The following is a 12,998-nucleotide window of genomic DNA, read 5'->3' as shown; positions in this document are numbered from 1 at the left end:
ATCGGTAAATTTCATACTGCGCTCCATTAATCTACCAGCACCGCACGATGTCAGCATCATTATTGATGAGCTCCGTGAATTTATCTTAATTATCTCGATTATACATAAAAGGCACGATAAAGCGCGCATATTCGCTATATTATACTAAGACGTCCATCAGAAAATCATGATTGGCTACGCTGTGTTTAAAAATATATCCATAAAATTACACTGAAAAATGTCTGATAATAATAATCATTAAGCCTTATAGATAGCAAAAAGCTTGATAAAATAATTTCAATCACATGTTAATGTTGAGATTTGTATACAGCACAGAAGAGCTTGCGGCAACATTATTACAACATTGTTGCAACGTTTGCAATGTTATTGCAGTATTGTTAGAATGATTATCTGTACTGTTTGGGTTAATATAACCAAAATTAACTGAACGCTAATTTTACTGTTAGATAAAAAAAGAGAAGCGGTATATCAATCCCTTAGGTTATATTCCGTCATTTTAAACTTCTATGTATGTTAAAATGTAAATTAATCCATTGTTATAGTTTATTCCAAAATGAATAGCGTCCATATTGACACATATTTAGTAAATGATAAACTAAATTTGTATAAAAAAAGACATTTTCTTGAGTTTAACTACATTGTTTCAGTCAAATTATATTAAATAGAAGCAGTGGCGACTATAAAAATGATTAAAGATAAATTTAAATAAGATATAATTTGACATTATGAATTTAACTTGAAAAATGAAAAGTGAACTTTTCTAAATATTATCTTATTTTTATAATTATTACCAAACAGCTGGTTACAGTTATTATTATGTTTGGTAATATTTATTAAAAATAATTATAAAAAATACATTTAATAGCTATATTACAGACTTTTATTTGTCAAGTTATCTGCTTAGCGTTGCAGTATGCACCTACGATAATACATTGAGAAACAATATAAAAAAACATGTTGCACCAGTGACCAGATTCTCTACTCGTAATAATAATCTCGACTAGTTACCTCGGTAGTTACGGTAATAACAAGAAGATAAATTACATCGATATTCCACCTAGACCTGCTGTAACGATCGAAAGAAGTAACATCGATAATATATTGACACCCGCAGCACGTTTTAATCACGTGCAAACGATAATTCCATAGGATTTGATCTTTTTTTGCCTTCGAAACCAAGACTGTGATAAGAATATAATATGTATGATTGCGTATAATGGTAATAAAATAATATAACAACTACACTCAAGGAGAGGAATAACTAATCAAATTTTTGTTCCAAAAACAGGTATAGTTGGCGTAATTGCCTTTTATAATTTGAAGTATATTCTTGAATGGCTTAAAGAATAATCAAGCATTTTCAGTAATGATACACTTTATATACACCATGGCCGAGATTACGGTGACGTGTAATATAAATATGCAATTGCGGAATGACAATCGCATCGTTATCGATCACGTACATTCGTTACCATTGATAATATCGGATAAGATGACCGCAAAAAATGGAAATAATTCCTTTACATTTCAAAGATTTTAATTTATCCGCCCGAAAATCCGCAATCGTATCTTTATCATAAATTCTTTGAATTTGAAGTCTAATTCTTTTAGCAAGAATGTCAAGTCGTTACTGGTATTCAAATTAAAAATAATTTTAAAAAAGAAGCTTTTTACGAAACATTGGGGAGTATAGAGATAAAAAAGAGATTAAAAAGAAACTTGGTATTATTGACAGCCTAATGGATGGAGGTAAAAACAGGGAGATTCCACTTTCGCTGGCAACGTGTACGGTGAGCGCCAATCTCAGTAGATTCTCGATCTAAATGCGTGCGAACAAGGTATTTTTGCACGACCGATGCATCTGGGCGACCATGAAGACCAGTACAGCCGATCATCCGGGGTGCTTCGATCCCGATTCGCCGTAGGCAAGAGAAGCTCGACCCGCATCATCATTTTTAGTCACGATCCGGCGTGATCTTAGCGATGCATGCGGTCGTTTCTCCTCTGGCTAAGATTATTTTCGTAACAAGCGCATTTATCACTACCATCACAGCGCGGACGTCCTTTGCACGATAGTCCGATGAACATTCAACGATTATATCGTAATCTACTAGTTCGTTAAGATGATTTCTTCGACTGTCTCGAAATTGATTATTCAAGTTCTATTTATCTATTTGTTTGGTGTTATGTGAAAAGCTTGTGTAAAAAAAAAAGACGATATCTCATGTCGTAATTTGTAAGTGATACGTGTATTACATGCTTTGTGATATAAATTTTACTGCTGCCGCACAAAAATATATCAAGTTTGAATGCTAAATGAAATTTAATACAAGCGACTCATATCCAAAAATATAATTCTTTCAGAACATATTATGCACGTTATTTTCTACAACCTTCAGAATCTAAGTTTGATGTTTAGGATTCTAATTAATCGATTCAGTTTAAATTTGAGAACTCCACTCAGTTTTTTCTGATCTCAGAAGCCAAATTAATTGATTTCGCAAATCGATTTCACAGAATAAAAAGCGGAGAAGATTAATAAGATAAATAAATTGTATGCTCTAGTAAAACTAAAAAATTTATAAATGAAAATTAAACAAATAAATTTTGTCAGTGCTTTTATTACTTAGAGTATGTATATAGTTAATCACTCTCTTTCAATAACAAATCCAGTATTAAATTAAAAATTTCTCTAAGGAATTGCATGTTTCTTATCGACAGCTCTTCACCGACTTACACGCACGAGAGCACTCACTCGTATTGTCTCGACACCTTCCACCGTTTACATACGCACGCAAGCACTTTGTGTTGTATTGTCTCGATAGATGTGACACGAGCCAAAGAACCGAGCAAAACAGTTCGGCGAAATTGAATGAATTGTGTAAACATGCGCGCCCGACTAACCTCAGAATACGATTCTTAGAAACACTATTTCGGAATATATGTATATTGTATATATGTGTTTGCTGTTCACTGTAAAGTGGGTATAAAGAGAGTGACGCCAATTAGCCGGAAGTCGCCATTTTATGGCCTATATTTATAACGCAATTCCTCGTTTTAACCTCTTCTTTCTTTAATGTTGTCTTCTTTCTAACTAACAGGAAGGATCCAATCTTAATGGCGGATTCAATCAGCATTAGGCACATGCATTGGCGTCATTCTCTTTATACCCACTCTAGTTTACTGGATTAATATTATTTAATTCGAAATTGCTTCTCGCAGTCGCGGCTACGCTTTGTCATTATTTTTAAGTACTATGAATATCCGTGTTTTCAATTTAATTAACGGCTTTATAATTTGTGCTGATCAGAGCTCTATTATTATTATTATTATTATTGCTATAATGTTAACAATAATGATCATATTTATTATAATTTGAAAAAAGAAGTGGGGCGAAAAGAGGAAACCCTCTTTGCCGTAGTCTATGTTTTTTTCCCCCCTTAAAGAAATTGATGTATAATAACGTTTATCTTTTTTAATATTTACTGTCTCTTTCTTTCAATAATTCTGCACGTATCGACGATTAATGAGGATTCTACAGAAAATAAGCGATTCTCGAAAACTCGTAGCTTATCAGATAATCGCGCTCTTCGCATGAAACATCTGTCTCAAGCATTATATGTTTCATCCCGTGTAGGATTATCACTTCTTTTTTATTAATTTTTTGTATTGGTGCCAACAGCATTAATAGGCTGCAACTGGTTGTGGTTATTAGTAGGATTATCGATGTTGCTAAAGTCCTCCCAGTCCAAAGATGATTTATGCGCATCTTCCTATTGAGAAGTACTATCTGAAATTTCTGCGGATTATTATGTCTATAAATGATATAACATATAGAAATATTTTCTCTTAAAAATAAAATTTTCTTTTATAAGAAGATATATGATATATCTTCTAATAAATACTCTTTAGAAATTACTTTCTCGTGTTATATAGATTACAGACAATCTATTTAAAAATAACAAAATTTATATTAATTTTTTTTCTATAAATTTTACACAAAATTCGTTCAGATAAAAGGTGTCTTTTTAAGAAAATTATTTGTCGCTTGAAATTTCTATTAACATGATAAAAAATTGTTACATACACTCATGGAATTTTTATTTCGCGTGAAGGGCGTATGCAATATCCGTCCTTGAAAAGTAAAGAATATTCACGCGGGGAAAGAGATAATAATAGTCGCGTAGAAGGCGGAATATTCTTTTCGGACAGCTTAACGTCCTGTATCACTTCGCATATTATTTAAAATGCAAATCCGTACGCCAATAAATCTCTGATATACGATTCGAGCGAGAGTGTGCGAGGAGAGAAAAAGAAAAAGAGAGTTCTCGTTCTCTCTTTCTTCCCTCTTTTGATATGCTTTCAAATTCTATATTATTCAAATTCTATGTTATCGGAAATCCTTCGTCTAGAAACGTCACTATTTCCTACGTCAGACGTTGTCAGGCGATATAATCGATTTAACAGGTCAACTTGATTGACAGCGGATTGACAGCGAAGGACCAACGACTTTGTAATTTACCGCGTAGCTCGTTATATAAGTCACCGATTTCAATATTAATTGGAAATTTTTTAAATTGACCCACAATTTCTTTACGATATGCAACTAAAGAGATGCTCACGTCTATTTTATATTTCTCTTAAGATAATCCAAACAATCGGTATAATCTATTCGTTTTCAATTAATCGAATTTATTAGCAAATAAACTCGATTTCGAATATCTCAGCAAGTTATCTCCGTGAAAACAAAAATAGAGTCTCGAAGACTCTAAATATATCCACACGAACCTATGACCTTTCTGCAAATGATGCGTACGTGTGTGTAATGTCAATTTAACCTTTTCAACGTACCGACTCGCTGACTGTGCCGACTCTGGAGTACAGGATTATTATTGTGCCGTGTGCTACACGGACGTGTATATGCGTAAACATACGCGCGCGCGATAAAGAGAAAGAGACAGAGAGGGGGAGATGAAAGGAGAGAGGGAGAGAGAGATATAGCCCGTGCGTACGCACGCACGGACCTGCACGATCTTGCTCGCGTCCTTTACGACGTGTAAATCACAAATCCGAGATGCTAGAGATCCCTCGTCCCGTAGACGACCTCGCTGTTAAAGTGTCTCCACGAGGATTTTACGACGGTAGCGGGACATCTTTCCGGGATACGACGAATTGAATCGAATGGATGTAGCTGTTTAAGCCCGATCTATATAAAGTTGGTGATTCTATATAGTTGCAAACGTGTTGCAAAAATTCCAATAGGACTAATAGGAGCCGAGCTAGCTCGATTGAACGCTTGCGACGCTGCGATGCAACTAATATTGAACAGCTTTCGACGCAGAACGCAGGTCGTAAGCTTGTTGCGTCAGTCAATCCGATGATCAATTTTAAAATTATGTTTATTTTTTTATAAATGAGACTTTTTTAGAAAAATTTTCCTTGTACGAATATTTTTTGCACTCACTGTAAAGTCTATTCTACAATGTGTTTTTTGTTTCCTGTTTCTTGTTTTTTGCTATTTTTTACATCTTATCTCTTTACTTATTCTCTGTTTTTTTGTTCCTGTCACCAGAGAGATAAAAGTTAATGAACTTGGAAAGAAATAGGAAACAATAGCAAGAAATACATACAATTGTTGTTAAAACGGTCACAAAGGAGGGAAAAAAGCAAGAGATATAAAGCAAGAAATAAGAAACAAAGAGTATAATAGGCTGTAGAATAGGCTTAAACATACGAAAAAAATGTTACAAAATTTAACTAGATACACACACAGATCTGAAAATAACTTTGTTGGATCATCAAAATAATTATGATTAAGAACTAACTCCATTTTTTATGTCATTTGTTATAGTGTTAGTAATAATAATTTACAGTTCTATATGTACCAACAAAAATATAATTGGCACCGAAAACGACTATAAATTATAATAAAATTATAGCAATTGCAATTATTGTACCCCTCGCTTAAATTAATTGTCAAAATGTTAAAACTTTTTGCAACATTATCATTTTGCTCGAGTGCCCTACATAATTATTTTGATGATCCGACTTTATTTTCAAATCCGTATCTAGTTAAGTTTTTAAATATTAGCAAAACTGTTTCCTTTATTTTGAAAAATTCACGTTATGGTATGATCTTTGTGTCGAAAGTGAGACAGATCCTCTGAAAGAAGACGTTTGACCGTCGGAACATTCCATAAGATAAAAAATAGTTTCGTCCAGCAAAACATATTTTTATAGACGAAGGCGCGAACGACTGGAGAAAAAGCGAGCAACGTGAGCGACCTCGGGGGCGAACGACGAGCGTTCAGGAGTCAGGAGAAAGCATACGAGGAAATAAAGTAAAAGAACGCGGGCCGAGGGCCGAGAGCCGAGACGACGGTGGCAGGATATAAGCGTGCTGCGGTAGCCACGAATCCTTTCGCGGCAAGAGGCGATTACGTCAAATCATCCCGTGCAACGATTCGCGCAGCGATTGCCTGAGTTCGTGCACGATCGCAGCCGAAAGTGTGCGGCACCGTGCGACGTGCGTGTGAGAAAAATCGCTGCGGACCTCCCTCCCGTATGCGGGTTTTAAGTCCTGCCGTCGTCCTGGAAGGACCTAGAGCTAATCTCGACTTCGGCTCCATAAACCTCCTTTATGACCGTGCATTATTTTAAAAGCGGGACATCTCCTACGTACACGTGGACGAAATGTGAAGCGAATTAAGTAATAGCTTGACAGCGCTTTAAAAAATATTTTTCACTCGCCATGTTATATAAAGTTTCAGATAAGCTTCGGAGAGATTTTGTTTCGCAGACAGAAAGGTTGAGTTACGGATTGTGTGACTCAGACCATGTGCGCATTAATATTTAAGTTTAATCTCATTTTAGAGATATAATAAGAATTATTCGTCACGGGAAGAAGATTTGCGAAAATATATATTTTACTACGTTATATACTACACGTTGAGAATGATAATCGTTCGATTAATCGGCTTGTACTCAACGAGAAAGAATTGGAGATAAAAACCCTATTTTGAGAAAAGAGACTGATTGTGAGTTGTTTTATAAAATTCTCTTGATTTATGGTAGATACGGCGAATAAAGATGGTGAATCAGTCAGTGGGACGAGGATGCCGTCTGGGGCTGGTAGCAGGAGAAAGATTCGCTTTCGATTTTAATCTCTCCTGTGTGATGTGTCCCTCTTCACTTCACCTCTCTCCTTCTCTCCACCAAGTCATAAGCCTCTCTCGCGCGACTTTTTTCTCGCATCTTCTTCTTTTTCTCTGCCCTCCCGCTCTTCTCTCTCTCTCTCTCTCTTTTTTTATATTCCCTCTCCTTCGACTTCTCCCCTTCTTTTTGCCCATGTCTTCCGAATGCTATTACGTGCGGTTGCTACCGCGCGGAGAACACAACTACCGATCAGCTCTGCCCAGAAGACGTGGAACGAGAGGAACTTACAATTAGGCAATTTAAATCAACCGTTCCGATCCCTACGGTGACGCCAATTACCATATTTCATATTACTCACGGACGAAGGAATAAAGGGAGCTACACAGCCCCACGCTACGCTAGATTATGAAATGAACCTTCGCGCGCACGCGGCAAAAGCATCTTCTTTTACGAAAAATAAATCTACCGTTGTTAAATAATATTATCTGAATTACAGAAAATTACACGAAGCGATTATATATAAATATGTAAAAAAATCTATCTACGAAATTGAACGAAATTGAATTATTGTAACTGAAAATATTTTCATATGGAAATCATTCATTTTTTTTTACACAACTTTAATTTATTGTGTAAAAAGTTGTACCTTTTTCGATTGTACCTACATACTACGATTTGTAGCTGAACTTTTTTTACGACTCTGCTTAAAACCGTTAATGCAAATGAGGACGCCATGCGTCCGATAAATAAATCTTAGCAAGTTGACTGCGTAAAAAAGTTGCTGTCCATTCGAATATGATTGCAATATTTTTTTTAATTTTTAAGTAGGTGGCTACAACACTATGCATACTTATCTTAAAAAGTTTGTTTTGGAAAACGAAAGTAAAAAGAATCCCAGAAGTGTGTTGAAGTTCGTTATTTTTACATTCCTCTATCTCATAAGAATATAAAAAAAATTTAACTTTGTATATACTGTATACAAACTATTAAAAAATAAATTAATTCTGTATATATTATTAAAAAATATAACTATAAAAGTAAAATTTATTCTGAGCATTCCACTTATTTAAAGTACAAAAAATAATGAAACATTAAAGAGCTCCTGTCCACCATTATTTCACAGATTGTGACGTCAAAAGCGAGAAAATGCGCAATAAAAATTCTAGCAAAATATATTTGAAAATATTTTTTAATAAAATAACATTTTTGGGAATATTGAGTGAAGTCTTGATGTAAACGTTTAAATAAATCATCCTCATGTCTGCAGGTGACAGCGCATAGATTGGCATAGATTAGGAAACGCACGTGAATCGTTGACAAAGCAGGCTCGGCTCTCACCAGATAGGAACTTCGACATCCGTTGGTTATCAGGTTTACTCAGTGCATCGCTATATGTATACGCCTAAGCCACGCAGGATGACACGGACGAAACACGGCAGGACACGCCGACGCCATAACGATGAGATTGATCGAGGTCTTGGCTCATTTGCAAAACGATTTAGCATTTTTTTTTTAATATCTCCGATACTCTTAAAGATTTATTCGTCGTTCTGCTACTTTGGGCTTGTTTATATATTTCGTTGTAAATTAAAGTAACGGGAGTTATACTCACTTTCTCTTTCTCCTTAAATAAAGTAAACATGGAAAGAATTTACTAGTATTTACTAGTATTTACTAGATTAAAAAATTTAGCTAGATATAAATTTGAAAATAATTTTGTTATGAAAGTTGGAACGTTAACACATTTTGCAGTATTTAAACAACACCAATGTTATAATTTCACACTCTACAATATGACTGTTATATAAATGTAACACATGTTATATATTACATTTACATTGTTTAGTATGAAATTGTAACATTATTATGTTATTTCAGTTTATTGAGTAACTATTTTAATCCAACAGAGTCGTTTTCAGATCTGTATCTATATAGCTAAATTTTTGACAAAGCTTTAACAAAACCGTTCGTTCCGTGAAAAAAGCGGAAACAATGACGTTTTGTCACACGAAATACTAAACATAGACTTGGTCGAGTGGGGAAGAGCATGACGAGTTTTGTAGTAGGATCGTGAGAAATCCAAGTTCCGGGAAGATGCTGCAAAGTGCTTCGACCTGTTGTTACGAGTTTATACTCGTACACTAATGCAGAGGAGGAAAGTAGTCACGCGCGTTATCGTACTATGTCTTGCCATACTGTACATTACTACATCGTGCAGTATAGAGACGACGCCAAAGCACAGCATACGATGAGGGGAGTAGAATGGACGAGGATAAGACCGAGAATAAGACTCAGTATAGAGACGACGCCAAAGCACAGCATACGATGAGGGGAGTAGAATGGACGAGGATAAGACACGACGAGCGAGAGAAAGAGAGTAATGCAACGTGCGCAGTTTTGCCTCTTTTGCCAGTTCTGCTTTTTTCTCGTCCCCTCTTCTTCCCTCTTCTTTACTTCTCTCCTGCTCTTCGCTGGTCCAGGGACGTACCGACCTACGATGTGCAAAGATCGCTGCCTTCGTTGTCTTATATTACCATCTCTTTGTCTATCGTTATATTATAATAATTCCGTTACATTCATGAAATGTAACAATAGAGATAAAATATCTCTTTCAAATCTCATTATTATAAGTAAAATATGTAAACAGTGTAAATTGTTTTATTTAAATGACTATTTGATATGAACTTTAAATAAATTGTTTTGATCTTTATATATGAAGCAAAACCTTCTCTGTAATTATTGATGGCAGTAACTGCCAGGGTGGATAAAAAATAAAAGGTGAAGGAATCAAATATGGAGAACATTCTACGGATGCGATCCATCGTGTTACAGAAGCTACCACAGCGGCAGCAGTAATAAGCGGAAGCGCAAATGACGGATGCAAGCTGTGATTAATACGTGTTCGCCTTTCTAGAGGGAAGAAGAGTCATCAATTAGATTCTCTCTCTCTCTCTTTCTCTTTCTCTCTGCAGGCTATTATTTTTTATTTTACGGAAAACTCACTTTTAACTGCTTATGTGATTTATTATCACTTGCACTTTATTCAGGTAATGTAAGAATTTTTATATTAACCGGAATTGACGGTGGATTTATTGGACAATGGACATCCACTCTCTCTCTCTCAAATGTAACTCTTTGTCAAAAATGTCAAACAATTTAATGTCCTTTGTTACATTTGCAAATTCGGATTATTCATATTAAAATATACTTAATATTCTTTCTTTTTTATGTATATGAGTCATTTTAGGTTTTTGAAATTAATTAATGCTTTTGATTAACATAAATTAAATGGGTCTTATAGTCCCAGCATTAGTAACCGTGTTATAGATTTTAGCGTCAGCTTCGAATGATTAAATACATAATTTTTTACATTACCGTACCAATAAAAAAATGCTGCTCAAATGGGATATGTGTCGATTCTCGTGTGAAACTCGTCGAAATATAAACATGTCGTTCCTCGGCCTCGCGAATTTAACCCAGATTCAAGTTCTGTGAAATCAATTACGCGACTGTTCTTTTACTTCCGATCGGGACATCTTTGTTGCGAAACGCGTTCTCCTCTTTTTCGAAAGACACGTTTGAACTTGTTCGCTGCAGCAGCGGCACGAAGATTCATCAAGAATTCCTCGAAGCTACTCAATGACGAACGTAACGTTCGCGCAGGAAGTCTTTGTACCGAGCGTAAACCGCAAACAGACAGCACAACATGAGAAGCGACATCGTAAGATATCATAAACAAATATCAATATTTGTGAATTACGTCTAACAGTATCACAAATTTTAGAATGTATGCATTTTATCTCTTAGAGACAATATTAAGTATTTTTTATAACACAAATAAATAAGAAGTATCAATACGGTCAAGTCTACATCTTGGTGCTTAATAATATTTCTGTACGAAAAGAACGATTTTGCTCAAGTATCTAAAAATTTAATAGATAGATTTGAAAATACTTTTGTTGAACAATCATATTAATTATGTAGAACGTTTAAACGTTTAATGACGATGCTGCAAAGAGTTTTAATATTCCAGTAATCAGTTTGAATTCTACATAATTATTTTGATGATTCTAATAAAATTATTTTTACATCTCTATATTAAGCTACATTCTTATGTATTTCAGCAATATTATTTTTGATGCATGTAAATTATAAATACATATATCTTTTAGACAAATAAATTACGCACCGATTACTATCGGACTTGTGTGATACGCAATTATATTAACACTGAAACAACAATATCACAAATTAAAGTGTTTGACAAAATCTATTTTTGGAATATCTTTTGGAAAAACGTTTAACTAACTGTCGATTTCTCCAAGATTATTATTTCCAGTTCCATTTTGCTGTACGATTGATTTTTGCGTGCAAGCCTTCCGTCAATTTCCGTCAAGCGAAGCTTTGTCGTGAATACGAAAGGCGGACGGTGGTACGACGAGGTACGACAGCCTCCAGCTTACATCCCTGCCATCTCCTCCTTCCATCCATCCTTGCCTCTTCTTCGTGCACTCCCCATTCCCTTCTGCATTGCCCTGAAGGGCCGATCTCCTCGTCTTTTTCCCCTTCGGGCCCCTCTCATTCGATTTGCTCGCTTTGTACCGCGTCACGGCTACTTTTGTTGCTCCTCACGCTTCTTCTCCTTTTTCTCTTGCTGCGTCCTCCTCCTCCTCCTCTTGCTTCCCTCCGTCCACCGCTTCTCTCTTTGTCCCTCTGGCTATGCTCGGTCCCTCTCTCTCTCTCTCTCTCTCTCTCTCTCTCTCTCTCTCTCTCTCTCTCTCTCTCTGCCCCGAGATTCGTTCCTCCTTTTTCTCTCTTCTCCTTCTTGCCTGCCCTTCGCTTCTCGTTCCGAGCTGGTCCGGTTGCTTCTTTTGTTTTGGTCGAGTGAACGAGAACGACGGTGAGTGTACGCGAGAGAGAAAGAGGGACGCGCAGAGAGAATAAGAGAAAGAAATTACGAGCGAAGAGAGAGACTGGACCAACGAAGAGGGAGACTTGAGAGAGAGAGAGAGAGAGAGAGAGAGAGAGAGAGAAGAGAAGAGAAGAGAAGCACACTTGAGCGAAGCGTGTCTCGACACGCGAGATGCAGGATCGAATTCGACCGTCGAATCCGGATCCACAAAACTCGCGATCTCTTGGATCATTCCCTTCTTGAAATCTTCTCCCGCCCCGTTCTTGCCACCCTCTGTTGTTGACGCCTTTTTTCCTTTCTCTCTCTCTCTCTCTCTCTATCTCTTTTATACTGATTTAACGTCAACAGAAAAAAAATGCTACTGCGCGGCTCGTAAAATTCACTTCGCCATAAGACGCGTCGCTCTGGATGCGCTAATTATATTTGAGAAGGTGTCTGTGATAATTATTATATGCCATGTATACGAAAGGAAGAAACGTAGTCTGCATAACTTAACACTGATATTACTGATTGTGAAACATACTGTTACGTACTGAAACATAATTCGCGACAACTTATACATATAGCAGAACTGGCCCGGTCGAACACGGTTATTATTTCTAATCCATTTGGGAATCAGATAATTGAACTTTATACAGTCTAAGTGTTGCAATTTTGCTAATTGTAAGTCCGACATTAAAACCTAATGTTTCACAATAGAAAATATTTCTATAATATTAATTGATAATATGGGACATTTTTAATATTTATATGAGTGCATGCGGTGAAGATTTAACAAACGGTACGTAGAAAAAAACATCTGGTTGGATTAATTAGGTTCTGGTTGAAAATGATTGAAATGGACGAATTAGAATTTTCTAGTTAGTTAAATCTACTAGAATTCTAATTGAGATAACTGGAATTCTGATTGATATAATCCGAATTTTCTGAT

This window comes from Trachymyrmex cornetzi, unplaced genomic scaffold, assembly GCF_001594075.2.
Source record: "Trachymyrmex cornetzi isolate Tcor2-1 unplaced genomic scaffold, Tcor1.1 scaffold47, whole genome shotgun sequence".
In the NCBI taxonomy this organism is placed as follows: domain Eukaryota; kingdom Metazoa; phylum Arthropoda; class Insecta; order Hymenoptera; family Formicidae; genus Trachymyrmex; species Trachymyrmex cornetzi.
This window is presented reverse-complemented; position numbering follows the sequence as displayed.